The sequence below is a fragment of the Canis aureus genome, chromosome 15, assembly GCF_053574225.1.
Source record: "Canis aureus isolate CA01 chromosome 15, VMU_Caureus_v.1.0, whole genome shotgun sequence".
In the NCBI taxonomy this organism is placed as follows: domain Eukaryota; kingdom Metazoa; phylum Chordata; class Mammalia; order Carnivora; family Canidae; genus Canis; species Canis aureus.
Window position 1 is genome coordinate 24,708,185 of NC_135625.1, and position 18,421 is coordinate 24,726,605.

At 36.6% G+C, this 18,421-nt stretch overlaps 1 long non-coding RNA gene across 3 annotated transcripts in view; it reads right to left on the reverse strand.

Annotated features, from left to right (window-relative positions):
• Window positions 1–18,421, reverse strand: part of LOC144283977 (uncharacterized) — a 139,090-nt gene that overhangs the window by 29,291 nt on the left and 91,378 nt on the right. Inside the window, exon 5 of one of the 3 annotated variants that reach the window (XR_013352458.1) lies at window positions 9,477–9,759. The exons of the other annotated variants lie outside the window; for them this stretch is intronic. This is a non-coding gene — a long non-coding RNA (uncharacterized LOC144283977). Of the gene's footprint in view, window positions 1–9,476; window positions 9,760–18,421 lie in introns of those variants that run through there. 3 annotated transcript variants of the gene reach the window in all.

Genomic DNA, 18,421 nt, shown 5'->3' on the forward strand with positions numbered 1-18,421 from the left:
TAAAGGGCACTCTCCTACTGATACCTCTTGGAGTCTTAGTAAGTAAAGACAGTGGCACAGTGTCATAAAGTATTGATTAAACAAACAGCCAGGCTAAAGAGTTATATGAGGTAGTAACTCTTCTTACAACTAAAGTGTTCATGCCTCAAGCAGAAGACAGGGCAGTAGCATTGAATTCTAGTAACAGAGTCAGCAAACTTAGTTCCAGCACAACCTCAGCAGAGATGATCAATTCCCTGTTGGTGCAAACCATGATTAGCTCTAGACTTGCGGCTCCCTTCTTACTTGCTTTTAACCTTTGTCGGTGTTTGTAAGTGTACAGATGCTGCTCTCTCATAAAATCACCAACTGAATAACACACCGTTTTCATATAACGGTTTTGGCCCTGGAGACCCTAGGAATGTTTATAGTGTAGATGTAGGTCACGTACCCCAGAAATGAAATGAAACAAAGTTGCCTATGGAAGCCTCCTGGTGGACATTTAAAATAAATAGCACTATGCAGAATTCCAACTTGTGTACTTATTTGTGTTTTCCCTAGAAGAGGGAAGCAAAGAGAAATTTCTCTGGTTATTGTCGGACTTTCTGCAAGCCAAGTTCTATTTACCTAGTACTACTTGGTCAACAACATCCATAACAGGCTAGAATTAAGGTGCTATATAGCAATAGTGATGACTTTAATAACAGAAGATATATATATATGACAGGCTGAATTTCTTGGTGCAATCATAGTTATTTACTTACAGAGCACAAGGATTCAGGAGTGTCTTCTGGATCTTTTTGTATTAACAATACATGCACAGAAAAAATCATAATGTCAGATACCTGAAATGTTCTTTAATGTTCTTATGGAGGATATGAGGCTCATCTCAATGAGAAATTTATAAATAGCTACAAAGTAATTAGCCTTCCTCTAAACTCAATGAGCTTTTATACACAATGTAGTTACAGCTTGATTAAACAGTTTTCCAAAATTCAGTGTGGCATGTAAGAAAATATATTCTAAGCCCTTAAAATGTCACTTGAAGGAAATTATGTGTGTATTAAAGTCAAGGTGGAAAACATGTGCACTACTTCCTCTAAACGAAGGAGTCCTTTCAATAAAATACATTTCAGTACAATGTGCATTGTAAGATTATAAATGGAGAGACATGACATGATGTGCTCTTTTGTTTTTTGGCATGGAAAAATTTTTAAATAGTGTATTTTGCCTTGTTATTTTCACAAAAGCACTTAGCAACCTTTCATATTTTCAACATTATTTCTTGACAAGACAAAGAGAAGAGTAATCTGTGGGTGGCACTCTGAAATAATAATCAGAGGAGTGTCGTAAGAAAGAACATCATGTCAGCTGTTGGAATGTTCTCCAACTATACTTCTCTGAGAGTCAGAATAAATGTCTTTGTAATTCCTTATCATATAGAGTGACTTTACTTTTGATATCCAAATGAAGTCACTAATTCTAAAGGGTAGGGTCTCACAACTCATAAAGCCACGTTTAAAAAAGCAAAGAGGAAGAAATCATGTAGTCAACCTATTTAGGATTTTTTTCCTCTGCTTGTCACATTAGTCTTCTTTTATTCTTCTTTTATTATGATCTAAGATATTACTGAATGTGAATTGTGGATAACTCTGAAACATTAATCTAATGTATTTTGATGCTTGTTTTTTTATGTGCAGTAATGAAATTACCATCCCTAAAATTTAATTAATGCTAAAACTGGCAATTATTCTATTTCCTCTCAACATCAGAATTTTGGTGAATGAAAAAAAAAAAAGAAATTTTGGTGAATGCTGGATTCTCTGGATTTTCTAATTATAAAAGCAATGGCATGTAAATCTGACTCCATTTCTTTCTTTAAAAAAATATATGTTTATTTTAGAGAGAGAGAGAGAGGGAGGGAGAGTAGGGGTGTGCGGGGGCAAAAGGAGGAGGAGAGAGAGAAGCTCAAGTAGGCTCCCCAATGAGTGCAGAGCCCTCTGTGGGACTCAATCTCATCACCCTGAGATCATGACCTGAGTTGAAATCAGGAGTCCAACGCTTATCCAACTGAGCCACCCAGGTGTCTCTGACTCTTTTCTTATACTTCTGCCATACACATAGCATTAGATGTTGGCATCGTACAACTTTCTGCTTTCTTTTACTTTTCATGAGTTTCATATTTAAGTGGGATTCAAGCAGACAATATATAGTTGGGTCTTTTAAAAAAAAAAAGATTTTTATTTATTTATTCATGAGAGACACGGAGAGAGAGGCAGAGACACAGGCAGAGGGAGAAGCAGGCTTCATGCAGGGAGTCCAATGTGGGACTCAATCCCAGGACCCTGGGATCAGGACCTGAGCCAAAGGCAGACACTCAACCGCTGAGCCACCCAGGAGTCTCAGGTCTCTCTCTCTCTTTTTTTTTTTTTTTTTAATTATTCTGATAATCTCTCTTTTTTATATTAGTGTAGTTAGACCATTCATATTTAAAGTGATTACTGATATAATTGGATTAATATCTAAAATGTTTGTGATTATTCTATCCCTTGCATTTGTGTTTTGTTCCTTTTTGTTTACTCTTTTTTGTCTTGTCTTATTTTAATTAAGCATTTTATGTGCTACTATTTTACCACCTCTGCTAGCATATCAATTATGCCTCTTTTTAAAAAAATTGTCATGGATTTCTTAATGTAATGTACATATTAAGCCAGTTTCACCTTCAAATGGCACTATACTACTTCAAGTAGCTTAAAACAGTATTTCTAATAATTCCCTTGTATTCCTTATGATATTGCTATATGAACTGAATTGTGCCCCCATCCCCCCACCCCCACCCTTGCACAAATTCATATGTTGAATCCCTCACCTCCAATGTGATGGGATTTAGAGATAGGGCCTTTGGGTGGCAATTAAACTTAAAAGTAGTCACGAGGGTGGGGCATGATTTTATGATGGGAAGAAGAAGAAAAGAAAAAAATGGAGCTCTCTCTCTCTCTCTGTCTGTCTTGTTGAAGACACAGAAAGAAAGCAGTCTTCTTTAATGCAGGAAGAGGACCTTCACTATGGATCAAATAGGCCAGTATCTTCGTCTTAAACCTCCTAGCTTCCAGAACTGTGAGATATAAATGTCTGTTGTTTAAGCCATCCAATAGCTGGTATTTTATTTATAGCAAGCAGCCAGAGTAGACTAATACTGTATCATTTATTTTACTTGACCATATGCTATAATCACTTGATACAGTATTATTGTTATTATTATTACTTTAAGGGCTATAATCCTTTAGATCAACTGACAATATGAAAAGTAAAAGATGTTTTACCTTGTCTTGCTCCTTCTCCAGTGCTCTTCCTTTCTTTATGTAGATTCAAGCTTCTGACCTGTCATTTTCTTCTTCCTGAAGAACTACTTATACTGCTTTCTGGCTGTAAATATTCTCAGTATCTGGGCTTCTTTGTTTCCTGCATTTTGAATATGATAACTCTGTGTATAGATTTGTTTTTATATTTATCCTTCTGGGTATTCTCTGAGCTAACCAGATTTGTGATTTGATATCTCTAATTCTGGGAAATTCTCACCATCATTAAATATTTCTTCTGATCTCTTCTTCTTTTCTCTCTCTGATAATCTAATTAGATGTATGTTATATCTTTTGCAGTTGTCCCACAATTCTTGGATATTCTGGGGTTTTTATTATTATTCTTTTTCTCTTCACATTTCAGTTTAGAATGTTTCTACTAATGTGTATTCAGCTCACTAATTTTTTCCGCAGGTGAATTTTATTTGCTGATAAACCCATTAAAGGCATTCTTCATTTCTGTTACTATATTTTTCATTTCTTGGACTTTCTTTTAGTTATTTGAGTTTCCACTTCTCTGCTAATGTTATCCCTCTGTTGTGATGACTTCCAAGCTTTTTATGTACCAGGGGAAGGTATAACAGGAAGTCTCCTGATTTAGCATTAGAACAGTTTCACTTGGTAATTTCCTCACTCAGGATAGTTTCCAGAATGTGTCATTCTCTTATCCAGGACCAAAGGAATACAGAACTAATATATTCAAAGAGCCAACCAAGTATTTTACCTTTAGGCAGTCTTAGCCTTATACTATTGAAGACATATATTTAACCATTCTCTTAAATCTAAAGGGAATTAAATTAACCAATCTTAATAATCAATTTCAGCAATTAGTAATAGCCATTAAGAGAAATCTGGACTACTGGCCTAACAAAGTCTAAGCTCAATTATACTGCACATTATACCATGCAATGTATTTTAAGAAACTTGATGGTTTAGATATATTATGGCATCTATATAATATGTGTGTGCATGTTGTCCCCATTAGTGATTTCAGATCCATTCTCTACTAGTCTCTATTGTCCTCTATGTCTGGGAAACAGATCCATGCAGACTAGTCAAATTTTTTCTTTGCCTTCTAGATAGATTTATAAAGGGACAGGAGCTCAGATGGAGTGAAGGAAGTTAGTTTCAGGCATCATTTCCCCATCCCGCTGTATTCACTTCTGAGTTTATAGTACCTCCATGGCTGTCCTCTCCATGTGAATACCCCCATTAGGATTTTCATCTGTCCCTGCCTGCTGCCCATTCACACCGGTGTTATAAAAGCCTGACTGTTTATGTGCCTGACCCTTAGGTCAATTTTCAGCATCTAAGGCAGAAAAACACCCAACACGGCATATATTGTAATGCGATCATGCCATTCCCATACCTGCTTTCCTTTTTCCCCACTTGTTTTCTGAGACTATAGCATATTAGTGTTTCTAAAGGAAGAAGGAACGGTGTTCTGGCTGGTCCAAGAGCAAGACATAGAAGAGATGATTGCCCATTTAAAGACCTCAAACTTCTGAGTCAGGACCAGCAATGCTGCTCTTGTTTCCAGGCTGTGGTCTGCTCTATTGGTCTTTTACTTGCTGGAAATCCCTTCTCACAGTGTTGATCATTAGACTTACTTTGTGTGTTATCATGAATTTTGGCTTTTATTTTTATCTTAATTGATATTCTACTAGAAAGTTAGGAGAGGATGTAAGGCATTATTATTATTATTATTATTATTATTATTATTATTATTGTAAGGCATTATTTTAAAAACATAGGCTTAGGGATGCCTGGGTGGTTCAGTGGTTGAGTGTCTGCCTTCGGCTCAGGATGTGATCCTGGAGTTCTGGGATTGAGAGGTCACATCGGGCTCCTAGCATGGAGCCTGCTTCTCCCTCTGCCTGTGTCTCTGCCTCTCTCTGTGTGTCTAATGAATGAATGAATGAATGAACTTAAAAAAAAAGAACATAGGATGAATACTAAATAAGTAATGACTGCTAAATAAACCACAAATATTTACCTCTTCCCACATGAGATGCCACACAATATGGCACTAACCACTTCATCTGTACTCTATGCTTGAGCTAAACTACCTGGAAGTTCCTGGACACTCTCAAACCTGACTTTGTTTTCTTACCTTCTATTAGAATTCTCTTAGATCCAGCTCTACCTGTACAAATTCTATACTTTAAGGATTATCATGAATAGCAACTCCCCTATGAAATATATTCTGATATCTTATAAAAGATACTATCTCTCCCTCCTTTGAACAATTTTTCATATTATTTATTTCTCTCATTGCCTTTTTGTAGGATACCTACACAGTTGATTCTCATTATTTGCTTTAGCTATATTTGTTCTACTAAGTCACTGCGAACACTGAATGAGTGAATACTGAACTCCTAGGGGAAATACAGGGTCAATTCCAGTAAGCCCTTGGTCACAACATTGTTGTCAACATTTTGATCAATATATAACCTTGTTTTGTATGTGTTTCTGTTTGAAAATACCTTAATATATATTTTTAATTCATTAATGTTTAACTTAATTCACATCCAGCAATACTAAAATTTCATGCCTGAATGAATATCATGTCACATTATTTTCTCCATAAGGCACATCACAGGCACTTAGGAAAACTAGACAGTACTTCAGAACTATATTTGAGGGACACTTTAAGCAATAAAGTCCCAATAAAAAGCACAAAAATGCAACAACAACAACAAAAAAAGATACTACATAGCCTGTAAGAAGAACAATTGTTTAGCGTGAGAGTGAAAACAAGAAGGCAGAGTATTTCCTTGTCCAACCTCAGATGGGAACATACGTATCAGGTGACTCAAATTATTCACTACTCCTTACAAGTCTGTAAATGATGCAAAAGCACCAGGATTATTGATTTTGTTATTACAAATAAATTGTAGGGGTTAGGCAAATTTGGAAATATAGAATTTGTGTATATTAGGTACCTGCCAAATACACAGATGGCAGGCGCTGGATTGGGCATTGTGGATATGTATAAAGGAGGGGGTTTACAACTTGGAAAGGAAGATAAAAGTAAACTGATGCTTCTGGTGTGATACAAAACATGCAAAAGGAAAGTACATGCTACCATAATGCCTCATAATGAGAGTACCTAGCAAAGTTTCAAGGTTCAGGAAAGGTTTCCAGGAAAAGAAGGCCTGTAGGCTAAATTCGAAGCACAATTACAGCAGAAAACTTTGGAGTTTTCCATAGTATCTAATACAGCGCCTTGGTACATTGTAAGCAAACAATAGGAATAAAGCTTTAAGGGAATCTCTGGGTGGCTCAGTGGTTTAGCGTCTGCCGTCGGCCCAGGGCATGATCCTGGAGTCCCAGGATCCAGTCTAACATCAGGCTCCCTGCATGGAGCCTGCTTCTCCCTCTGCCTGTGTCTCTGCCTCTCTCTCTCTCTCTCTCTCTCTCTCTCTTTGTCTTTCATGAATAATAAAATCTTCAGGAAAAAAATAAAGAATAAAGCTTTGATTTTCAAAGTCTACTTAAGTGAAAAACTTAAAATAGAGGGAAAAAATTATACGTAACTGAAACTTGGATATACAATTACTTCTAAAATCTTGGAGACTCATGTCAGCCACTGCAATTACTGAAGCATATCACAGAGCTTTCCTGTTGGGCAGACATCACAAATTGTGACATCACATAAGACTAAATAGGGACAAGCAGAGCACCAAACAGATTGACAGCAGCCAAAATCCGGGAAGACTCACACATCATGCACAAGAGTAGACTGAGAAGGAGAAGTAGGAGTAAAAGAATAATCAGTTGTGGCATCCTAAATTCAAGATAGAAGTTGCATATTGGAGGGAGTAGTAAGCAATGGAAAGAACCCAAGGAGTATGAAGAATTAAAAGGACCCATTAGATTTCACAGCTAGGAGATCATTGTAGACCTTGGCAGGAGCAATTGCAATAGATAATCACAGGCAAAAGCCAGATTGCAGTGCACTGAAGAGCAAAACTAATGTGTGCGTGTTTTCTTCTCCAACTCCAGCCATGGTAACCTTTATCAGCTTCTCAAACATGCTTCCTCTAAATGAGGGCCTTAATGTTCTTTCCTTTCCATGTGGTTGATTCCTTCTTAGGTTTAATTGTCTCAGATTTTACTTCCTCTGCAAGGTCCTCCCTGAACAGCACATGCCACCTACCATACTGGATCTTCTTGTTACATTCCATGTCTGAACATTTTAATAATGTGTGCCTCCCCTTGTCACATCTAGATGAAGACCAGGACCATGCTTTGTTTTCCTGACAAGGGTATTCCTAGCACCTAGTGCTATTCCCAATATGTCATTTTTACTCAACTAGTAACTATTCGCCATATAAGACTAAAAATCCATTGAATTTATTCATTCCTTTTATTTCCCTGCAGTGTCATGCATATGCAAGTGCTCAGGAATTATGTTCAAGCAATCAAACCCTAGTTAATTAAATTGCAAAAAAAAAAAACAAAAAAAACAAAAAAAAACCCCTAATAGAAAATATCTAGGTTATATGGTATCTAGAATCTGCCCCCAACCCTGTATGTTTGCTTTTTTCTTTGCTGTATCACTTTTGCCTAGGAAGATGCCTAGCACAAAACGAGTAAGAGGCAGGTTGGTTTTTTGTTGTTGTTGAATTTATAAATAAATGGTTGAAAGAATCAAAATTATGAGTTTGGTCCAGTCTCTACTTTATACATTTACAAGGCATTTTTCAAAATAATAGAAAAAGCAAGGACTTCTATGATGATTGTACAAGACAAGGAATTCTGACTTTTACTGTAATCTGTACCATGAGGAAGAAAACAAAGAGGTACTTTCAGAAATCAACGTGACATGTTGAGGATCTTTCTAATATGCTTAAATTCAAGAAGTTATGAATAATAGATGCAAGATTTGCACATAACCATGGACATTTATGAAAGAACATGAGCATCGTGTAAAACACACTAAAGCCAGAATAAAGGAAAAACATAAGGACTGGAAAGTAGAGAGAGAAGGATTTTAGGCTAGATATGGAACTAGAGGAAACATGAAATAAGCAAATCTTAAGATTATCAGCCTTAGCCACAAAGAAAACACAAAGTACACTAAGATTACTACATACCCACACAAATGGCTAAAAGAATACGACTGGCAGAGCAGGTTGTGGTGAAGACATGGATCACTATCTCTTAGTTTTGCTGCTGGGAAGGGAACAGGGTACAATCACTTTGGAAAACATTCGGCAATTTCTTATAAAGCTATACATAAACTTACATTATGACCCAATTCTACCCTAAGGTATTTATACAAGAGAAATTAAAACTTACGTCTACAAAAAGACTTGTATTTGAATGATCACAACAGTTTTATTTATTATGGCCAAAAACTGGAAATAGCTCAACTATCCATCAATAGGTCAGCAGATAAACAAGCTATGGCCAACAATGGAATGCTTCTCAAAAAATAAAACAGAAATGGATTATTTCTGGATTCCACAATATGGATAAGCCTCAAAAATATTTAAGTGAAAGAAGTCAGAATAAAAGATTCATACTATAAGATTACATTTATATGAAGTTCTAGAAGAGGCAAAACTAAACTAGGGGTGATAGAAATTAGACCAAGGATTGTCTAGGGTGAGTTATGGGAAATCTATACCTTAAATTTAAAACTTACTTATCACTGGGAAAGGACATAAGGACACATTTTGGAGTGATGGAAATGTTCTATATCTAATACATGACAGTAGTTACATATATATATATATATATATATACACACATTAGTCAAACTTATTACACTGTATTTTGTAAATTAGTGTATTATTTTTGTTGTATGTAAATTACACCACAATAATTTTTATTAAAAATTTGAAATAATACATTAACAGACAAAAAGGAGAAACAACAGGAATCTTCAATTTCTTTTTTGTTCCCATACTTACTGTTAAGGGATATTTAGTAGATTTAACATTGATAGTAAAGATTCAAGATCAAATGTGGCAAGATTATATAGTAGCATCTGGTTCTTCTAAATTCAACTTTTAAAACAGAAATTTACCTTATGCATTTTGGTGAAGGTTCTTCACTGCCTAAACTAGAATCCATTCTAAAAGATTAAATGGTGCTATGGGGGGGGGGGGGGGGACACCTGGGTGGCTCAGTCAGTTAAGCATCTACCTTCAGTCAGGTCATGATTCAGGTCATGATCCCAGCCTTGAAATTGAGTCCATGTAGACTGCACTATGGATTGAACTGTATGACCTCCAAAATCATATGTTACGGTGCTAACTCCCAATGTGACCATACTTGGAGATGGGCCTTTACAGAAATAAAATCATGAGAGTAGGGTCCTGATCCAATAGGATTGTCATTCTAAGAAGAGACACCAGACAGCTTGCTTTCTCTCTGTCACATGAGGCCCCAGCAAGAAGGCAGTCACCTGCAAGCCAGAAAGAGTTCTCACCAGAAACTGACCCTATTGGACCTTGATCCTAGACTTCTAGCCTTTAGAACTGTGAATAAATAAAGTTCTGTTCTTTAAGCCACCTGGTCTATGGTTTTGTTAATGGCAGCCCGACCAGATCAATACAAACTGAAATTGTTTTATAGGGTACCAAATAGCTTATAGAATCTCTGGCACAGCAAGAAAACCAATTTGGTCACCACTCAAAAATTTAATACTTGAACCTCTAACCAGAGCATTCTGGAAGAACCGAGTATCTCTAACACATGGTTGTAAGAGCTACCTTTTCCCACATGGACACTGCCTCAAGTTTCCTCCTTTGATTCCTCCAAGTCTCCTGTGGAGCTGTTTGTCTGGTAGAATGTAGACAGATCAGCCCACAGAATCCACCCCACCACTGTGCTCAGATCCCTGTTGTTAAGACCCTTGAGCTGCTTTCAGGGCACTTCAAGGAGTTCAAGAAAACATTGGAGAAAAAATTAAAATGTTCTATAGCCAAAAATGGGGGCCAATGTATCAGAGACCAGACCAGTGAGTTCAATGTTCTTTTCCAAATTTCAAAGAAACTTGTGAAATTTAATGGAAAAATAGCAATAATCACTGAAGGCAACACAATTTTATTATGTGCTAGGTTTCTAAGATTGGCACAACTGGCTGATCTCAGAAGAACATTCAAGAGTCTTCCATACTATAACTTGCATAAGATTAAGAAATTTGAGACAGATTCCCAAAATAAAGTAATTAATTGATAATACCCCAAAAGGAAATCCTAGGTACCTGCCCTTAGAAATATTTTTTTTTAATATAAACCCACACACGTGTGCATGAACACACACCAGCTCATCAAACTTGCATATGGCTGGTACAGGATTGAGACATAGGTCAATAGAGATGGCCTCTGACATCATATCCCCATTTTGTTTTGCTGCAAAACAACTAGTATACCTCACTCTTGCTCCATACCCTCCACACCACCCACCTTGAAACTTGTTAAAAGCACTGGTCTGAGACAAAAAGATCTCTTCCACAATTTATCTGATTAATCCCAGGTGATTCATTCTACCTCCCTGGGCCTCTGGTTTATCATCTGAACAAAAGAATCATTTCTAAGGGCCATCTTAGCTCTTATTCCCCATAATTTTTACAAAGCCTCTTGGGTTTGGCAGCACTTTTGTTCTTTCAGAAAAAAACAGTCTTTATTCTTCTCTTACCCAGGAGTTTTATAAGGCTACCTATTGATAAGTCACTAAGGATTTGGGAATTGTGGGTTACAAAGGACAAATAAAGCATCTTATCTGAAACATCTCTGTCCAAGATCCCAGCTCACAGCACTGCGCATCCCGGTATATCCAGGGAATGATTTAAAGACAAATAAAATCATCCCTGATGACTACAGATGTAAAAAATCCTCAACAGAATATTAGCAAACTGAATCCAAAATACATTAAAAAATCATTCACCACGATCAAGTAGGATTTTTTCCTGGGTTGCAAGGGTGGTTCAATATCTGCAAATCAATCAATGTGATGCATCACATCAATAAAAGAAAGGATAAGAACTATATGTTCATTTCAATATATGTAAAAAAAAAAAGCATCTGACAAAGTACAACATCCATTCATTATAAAAACCCTCAACAAACTAAGTTTAGAGGGAACATATCTCAACAAAACAAAGGCCATCAACAACAGAAGAAGCAATAGGTATTGGTAAGGATGTGGAGGAAAATGAACACTCATGCACTGTTCATGGGAATGCAAACTGGTATAGCCACTGTGGGAAATAGTATGAAGTTTCTTCAAAAAGTTAAAAAAAGAACTACCTTTGATCCAGCAATTGCACTACTATATTTACCCTCACCCCCCCAAAAAAAAAATATATATATAAACACTAATTCAGGAGATCTCTGGGTGGCTCAGAGGTTTAGCCCATGCCTTCAGCCCAGGGTGTCATCCTGGAGACCCTGGATCGAGTCCCACATCGGGCTCCCTGAATGGAGCCTGCTTCTCCTTCTGCCTGTGTCTCTGCCTCTGTCTCTGTCTCTCATGAACAAATAAATAAATAAAATATTTAAAAAAACACTAATTCAAAGGGATATAAACACTCTTATGTTAATTGCAGCATTATCTACAATAGCCAAGATATGGAAGCAGCCCAAGTATCCATTGATTAATGAATGGGTAAAGAAGATGTAGTATAATTTGAAATATTATTCAGTCATAAAAAAGAATGAAGCTCTGCCATTTTCAATGACATGGATGGGAGCTAGAGAATACAATGCTAAATGAAATAAATCAGAGAAAGACAAATACCATATAATTTCACTCATAGTAGAATTTAATAAAAGAGCAAAGAGGAAAAAAGGGAGAGACAAATCAAAAACAGGATCTTAACTAGAGAGCAAGCTGATAGTTACCAGAGGGAGGTGAGTAGGGGGATGGATGAAAAAGGTGATGGAGACTAAGGAGTGCACTTGTGAGGAGCACCAGGTGATGTACGGAAGTGTTAAATCACTATACTGTAAACCTAACATAACTAATATAACACTGTATGTTAACTGGAATTAAAAAGTTAAAAATAAAACAAAATAAACATCTAGGGAAAAGAGAAAGAATGAGATAGATTATGAATTATGTCTGAAATCTTCTAATGATTACCCTATTCCTGGAACTTTTTAACAACAGGAATAATCTTTAAAGTGTGTTGTGTGTTCAAATCCCTCCAATTGAATTCCCAGAGAAGGTGTAAGCTGAACTGAGTCTAGTGACAGTAGGAGGCAGTCTGGTAACCTCTCAACCTGCATCCAGAGCCAGCACAAGGAAGTGTCACCATCCAATTGACCCTTCTTTCCCCCACTGCATTCCTCATCACAATAGGAGCTGCCTTGGTATTTAGCCAAAGGGCACACACCTCTGACATTTGGGGTCTTCTGCAATTAAATCAACTGGCTACTTTTATTCATTGTACAGCTTTTAGAAAAGCAAGCATACCTATGACATAGAATTTTAAGAGTCAAAACAGTAAATCATATGGAAAGGGACACTAGGCATAAATAATTTACATCTTGATGTCATATATACAAGAACAATTAGAAAATCTTACTAGGGGCAATAGCAAGTGAGAATGGGGTTGTTCTTATTTTAGTTTTCACTTCACATCTTGAGGTGCTGGTGAACACAATTCTTTTTAATCATTTCTAGCACAGGCATGCTAGTTCAAAGCTAATCAACCCCTGTAGTCTAGTATCACTTGTTCAAGTGATGCATTTTTCTTGAGCCCATTATGGGAATGAGAATTATAAGCTTTCTTGCATAATTCAACAGAGTCTAGACACTATGAGAAAATGAATCAAAACACATAGGAATGCTGAATCTTAAAATTCATCTCCAAAATTAAAAACAATCTACTCACGATTCATATTTTATTTGTATGCTCTTTGGCAAAACACTTTGTGAGATAAATTCATAAGCAATTATCCCTGTGCAAAGGCTGACAATACTCTTTCTTGAGGCCATTTGGCTTCTTAGATTTTCAGAGTGAAGAAATGATTGATGTTAATAGAGAATTTCTAGATTTGATGTACAGTATTTGTGAAGAACCCTGACTCATTTTTCTGTGTGCTCCTGGGCTCCTTTCCCACCAACATGTGAACCAGTGGGAGCTGAGAACTCACCTTGATCACCAACTATGTTCTCTGATCAAGTATAAAATAATGGGCCTTCCAATCCTCTTTCCCAGAATGCTGCACATTTTGATGTAAGATCAGTTCTTACTGAAGCATTCTAAAACTGTCAATTCCCTTGGTGCATTACCTGTTCTTCATATTCTGCTGAGGCCAAAATATGTCAAATGGACAGATTGCTCTGCCAAAGACAGTCAGATTTCGTCAAACCAAGAAAATTAAATCCAGGCCCTGTCATAAAAACACAGCTTAGGAGCCTGCCGGATGCACCAGTGAAACTGGTCTCACTAACAGCTGCGCTCCCTCCTGGCATTTCAACATTGGCCAAATGTGGATTCAAAGCATAACCAAATCCAAAATCTCTCAAGCAACCTCAGTTTCAGCTGACATAGCCAAGTGCTTTGGGTAAGTGGTGTTTGTCAACCCCTAGTCCAAACTGCTGACCATAAAACATGAGATAATGAACACAAATTAGCTCCAGAAGAAAAGTTTCAGTTGTCTGAACTTGTCTTTTCCTGTTTTTCTGGCCCTTGGGAAAAATAGGAATCCTTTACTTCAGCCTTCATCATGTTTTCGTATTTTAGGAGAGTTTCTATTCTCTAAATTGGCTCAGTTTTTATTTAGGATCAGAATTCTGGCTGGATTATCATTAATAGTGTGATTATACCAGTTAATTTATGATGATTAAGAATTCCCTATTGAACAAAATTGTCAAAGATTAGATACATAAGAACACAGTCAGGTATTAAGGGGAGATGTACTGTCTGGAACACTTCCTTTTGGGGTGTTTCTGGTCTGCCTTCCTCCTGGGGTACCTGATATCTGTCTGATATACTCTGAGGCTTATGGATGTGCTCTGGATGGATTCTAAACTTTCTACATAAATCTCAGAGTTCTTCATTTCCTCCACATAAATATTCCCAAGAATAGATGGCTTGAAAATTATTTCATCACAAAATAAGATGGACATAGGAATGACCTTTCTTGCTCAATTACTAGTCATCGTCTGATGCTGGCTGATTTGAAAGTAGCAAAATGGTTTTTACCTTTAGTCATAACTCAATTTCCAGACAAACTATACACTGCCAGAAAGGTAAAACCTACACTGGTATGCATATATAAGACAAAGTTTTTCTTTTTAAAGAAAAGAAACTTTGAAACTTTGAAAAATATCGTTTTAACCAGTTCTACCTCTGCTGACCTTTTGCTTTCAACCAAAAAGTTAATTTGGACATAATCTCCCTGAGCTATGAGAAAATCGTGTTCATAATTATTCTTTTATTCTTGATGATTTTAATGTATCAACCCCAACCCACACTCCCAGTATTATTTATTAAGCAATCAACTACTGGGATGGATAAAGAATGGTTCCTACAGCCTGAAACTATTAATTCTTTGCTTAACATAATTTGCTGAAATTTAGTATATACACACATATACAAGTGTCAAATTAAACAGCTATAAAATTATTGGACTATAAAACAAAAAACAACATATTTTTTCAAATATCTCTCAGAGCTCATTCTTCCAAGAATAATTCTCTTTAAGTGGTTGGTTAGGTACTCAATTAAGCCATTTCTTTAAATCCCAGGGCAGAGGGACGCCTGGGTGGCTCAGTCAGTTAAGCATCTGCCTTCAGCTCAGGTCCTGATCTCAGGGTCCTGGGATCCAGCCTGCTCAGCAGGGAGTATGCTTCTCCCTCTGCCCTTCCCCCTCCCCTGCTCATGCTCTCTCTCTCTTTCTCTCTCAAATAAATAAATATATAATTAATCTAAAAAAAAAATCCCAAGGCAGAGGCAACAATCTATGTCTAATTTATTTTCCCATACACAAGTGGATTTGAACGGAAAATTTAAAGGTGAAATGAAGCTGTCAACTCTATTTTGTGATGATTTGCAATTAACATAAATTAAGTGAATACTTCAGAACTTTTGGGCTCAGCTAATACTGAGAATAGTGTACATTCATATCTGTTTGTTGATGCTTATCTTGTTTCTAAACTTTAAGTAATTTACTCTCTATCCTTTTCATCTTTTTCAGCCTGTTCAAGTAAAACAAAAAATCTGTTCTGAAATCTTATCTGTTCTGAAACGAAACCTATCCAGCTATTAAATAGTGCCTCCTTTCCTCCAGACGTTTCCTTATAATTCTCTCATAGCATCTAGGTAACCATTCATTTGACCTTGAAGGCCTGACTTTTATTTGTTATGAGCCTATGAATTCAAGATCTAAAAAGATGGTCATTACCCCCATATTACATTCAACCACATTACAAAAACAGAAGTGGTCAATATAATGGACCAAAAGTTATGGCTTTTCTATTGAAGGGGACTAAACAACATGAGTCAAAGCACATGAAGGGAGAAGAACCTTGAAGTGGTCATAGATGCAAAGAAAATATGTGAATATAAGCTCTGATCTATGGAAGCTGAAGGAACTAGCAAGGACATAACCTGATTTTATGGCTTAAGTATTTAAGGCATGGAAGATAAAGCAGAACTGTAATTTGTAGCCACTACAAAACACACCTTCCCTGCTAATATCTGGCATCTTAACTGCCTTCCTTTGAAAACACTTTCTGTATTTGGGATTTGTTGTATTTCTATGCCATTGACAAATTGAGTAGATTGCCTATTAGCTTCCTAGGAAAAGGATCCATCTGAATTTTTTTTTTAATTTTTAGTTATATAGCTATTAAAGAAGTAACACAGTGCTTTTCATTCTCTTTGTATACTTAACAGAGTGAATAATTAAAATATTCACCTTAAAAAGTCTGTAAACAAATAGAATTGAAATCCCTCTAGGCAATTTGGGTGTTGTTCTGTTGAGTTTTTAAACACCTCCGTTTAGTATCCGAGCCTTTTCTTTAATTGGAATCACACACAGGAGTGCATTATGTAGAACTAATTAAAATAAGGTCATGGCCCAGAGCACCCCATTCTGCTCTTGTCTTCTAATGGACCCCCTACACATGCACACACACACACCCACACACACGTACACACAAACACACACAGCAGGATTCCTGAGGAGGTCCAAAAGACTCATTTTGAAAATAACTACTAAATTATCTCTCAAGACCTCTCCAACCACTCATTGAATGACTTTTTACTAAAAATTCATTTTAAAAAAACTAAATGGAGAGTACTTTTCAAGTGTTATTTTGCTATCTCCAATTTTATTTTGTCCTCTGAAGGCATCATCTCATGGTCTGCACTCTGGAGCCAGATTGCCTAATTTTAAAACATGGGCTGTGCCGTTTACTAACTGGATGATCCTGAGGAACTCACTTAACTTCTCTGAATGAGCTTGAGCAAGTTAATTACTCTGAGCCTGTGTGTCCTCATCTATAAAGTAACATAATAAATATAACTGTATTCACAAAGTTCTTACATTGTTTTAAATGAGTTACTTCATATGGAGTCTTTATCCCAGTACCTGGCATATAGTAAGCACTCAGTACCTGTGAGCTACTATTATTCAGTTGACTAAATCAGGTACCTACAATGAAAAAGGCACAGAGTGTTTCAGGATACAAAGTAATACATAATCCTAGCCCACAAGGAATTGACAGAAGCCTTAGATAAGGACCCACACAAGTACTTAAGAAGACTTTCTAAGATTTATGGGGATCCAGATACCTAAAACATCCTCCAATCTACTTGGCCCTAACTAGAAGAGAAGCAACAGATGCAAGCTACTAAATGTGATCCAAGTGCCCATCTCATTAATAATTGGGAGTGCCCAATTGCTCTTAGGAGTGGACTCTGATTCATAACAGAGTAGAATGGAAAACTGTGTTCCCTCCATAAGCCTAACAATAGGACCTGCATAAGCCCAGGCAGAGGTGTTGCTGGCCAACTGCAACAAAGCACAGCAGAAGAAAAAAAAAGAAAAAAAAGACAAAGAGATCCTGCCTGAAAAGTTTTAGCTGGTGAGAAGGCAGAGTGGTAAAATCACTGTAGATTTTACCACCAGTGATTTTACCACTTGTAAAACTAAGTGGTTTCTTGTAAAACTAAGTATATTCTTACCATACAACTCATCCATCACACTCTTTAGAATTTAGCCAAAAGTGTTGAAATTCTATGTCTGCACAAAAATCTGCACATAGATGTCCATAGCAGCTTTATTCATATTTTCCAAAACTTGGAAGCAGCCAAGATGCCCTTTAGTAGGTAAATGTATAAACAAACTGTTATGCAACCAAATAATGGAATATTAGTTGGCACTAAAAGGAAATGAGCTATCAAGTCATGAAAAAACATGGAAGAAGTTTAAATTTATTTTGCTAGGTGAATGAAAGCTATACTGTACATTTCCAACTATATGACATTCTAAAATGGCAAAACTATGAACACAGCAAAAAAAAAATCATTGGTTGTCAGAGTTTGGGGAGAGGGAAAGGATAAACAGATGCAGAATAGAGAGTTTTTTAGGGCTATGAAAATACTCTGCATGATACCATAATGATGGATACATGTTATACATTTATCCAAAACCATAGAATATTCAACATCAAGGATGACCAGTAATTTAAACTACAGACTTCGGGTGATTATAATGTGTCAACATAGGTTCATTAGTAACAAATGTACTACTTTGGTGATGTTGACAATTAGGGAAGATAAGCATGTGTCAAGGAGGGGACTATATAGAAAATCTCTGTGCCTTCCTTATATTTATTGTGAATCTAAAACCGCTTTTTAAAAAATCTTATTTATTTATTTATTTATTTATTTATTTATTTATTTATATTTAAGATTTTATTTACTCATGAGAGACACAGAGAGAGAGACAGAGAGAGGCAGAGACAGAGGCAGAGGGAGAAGCAGGCTCCATGCAGGGAGCCTGATGTGGGACTCGATCCCAGGTCTCCAGGATCACACCCTGGACCGAAGGTGGTGTCAAACCACTGAGCCACCCGGGCTGCCCTCTTAATTTTTTAATGAAAAA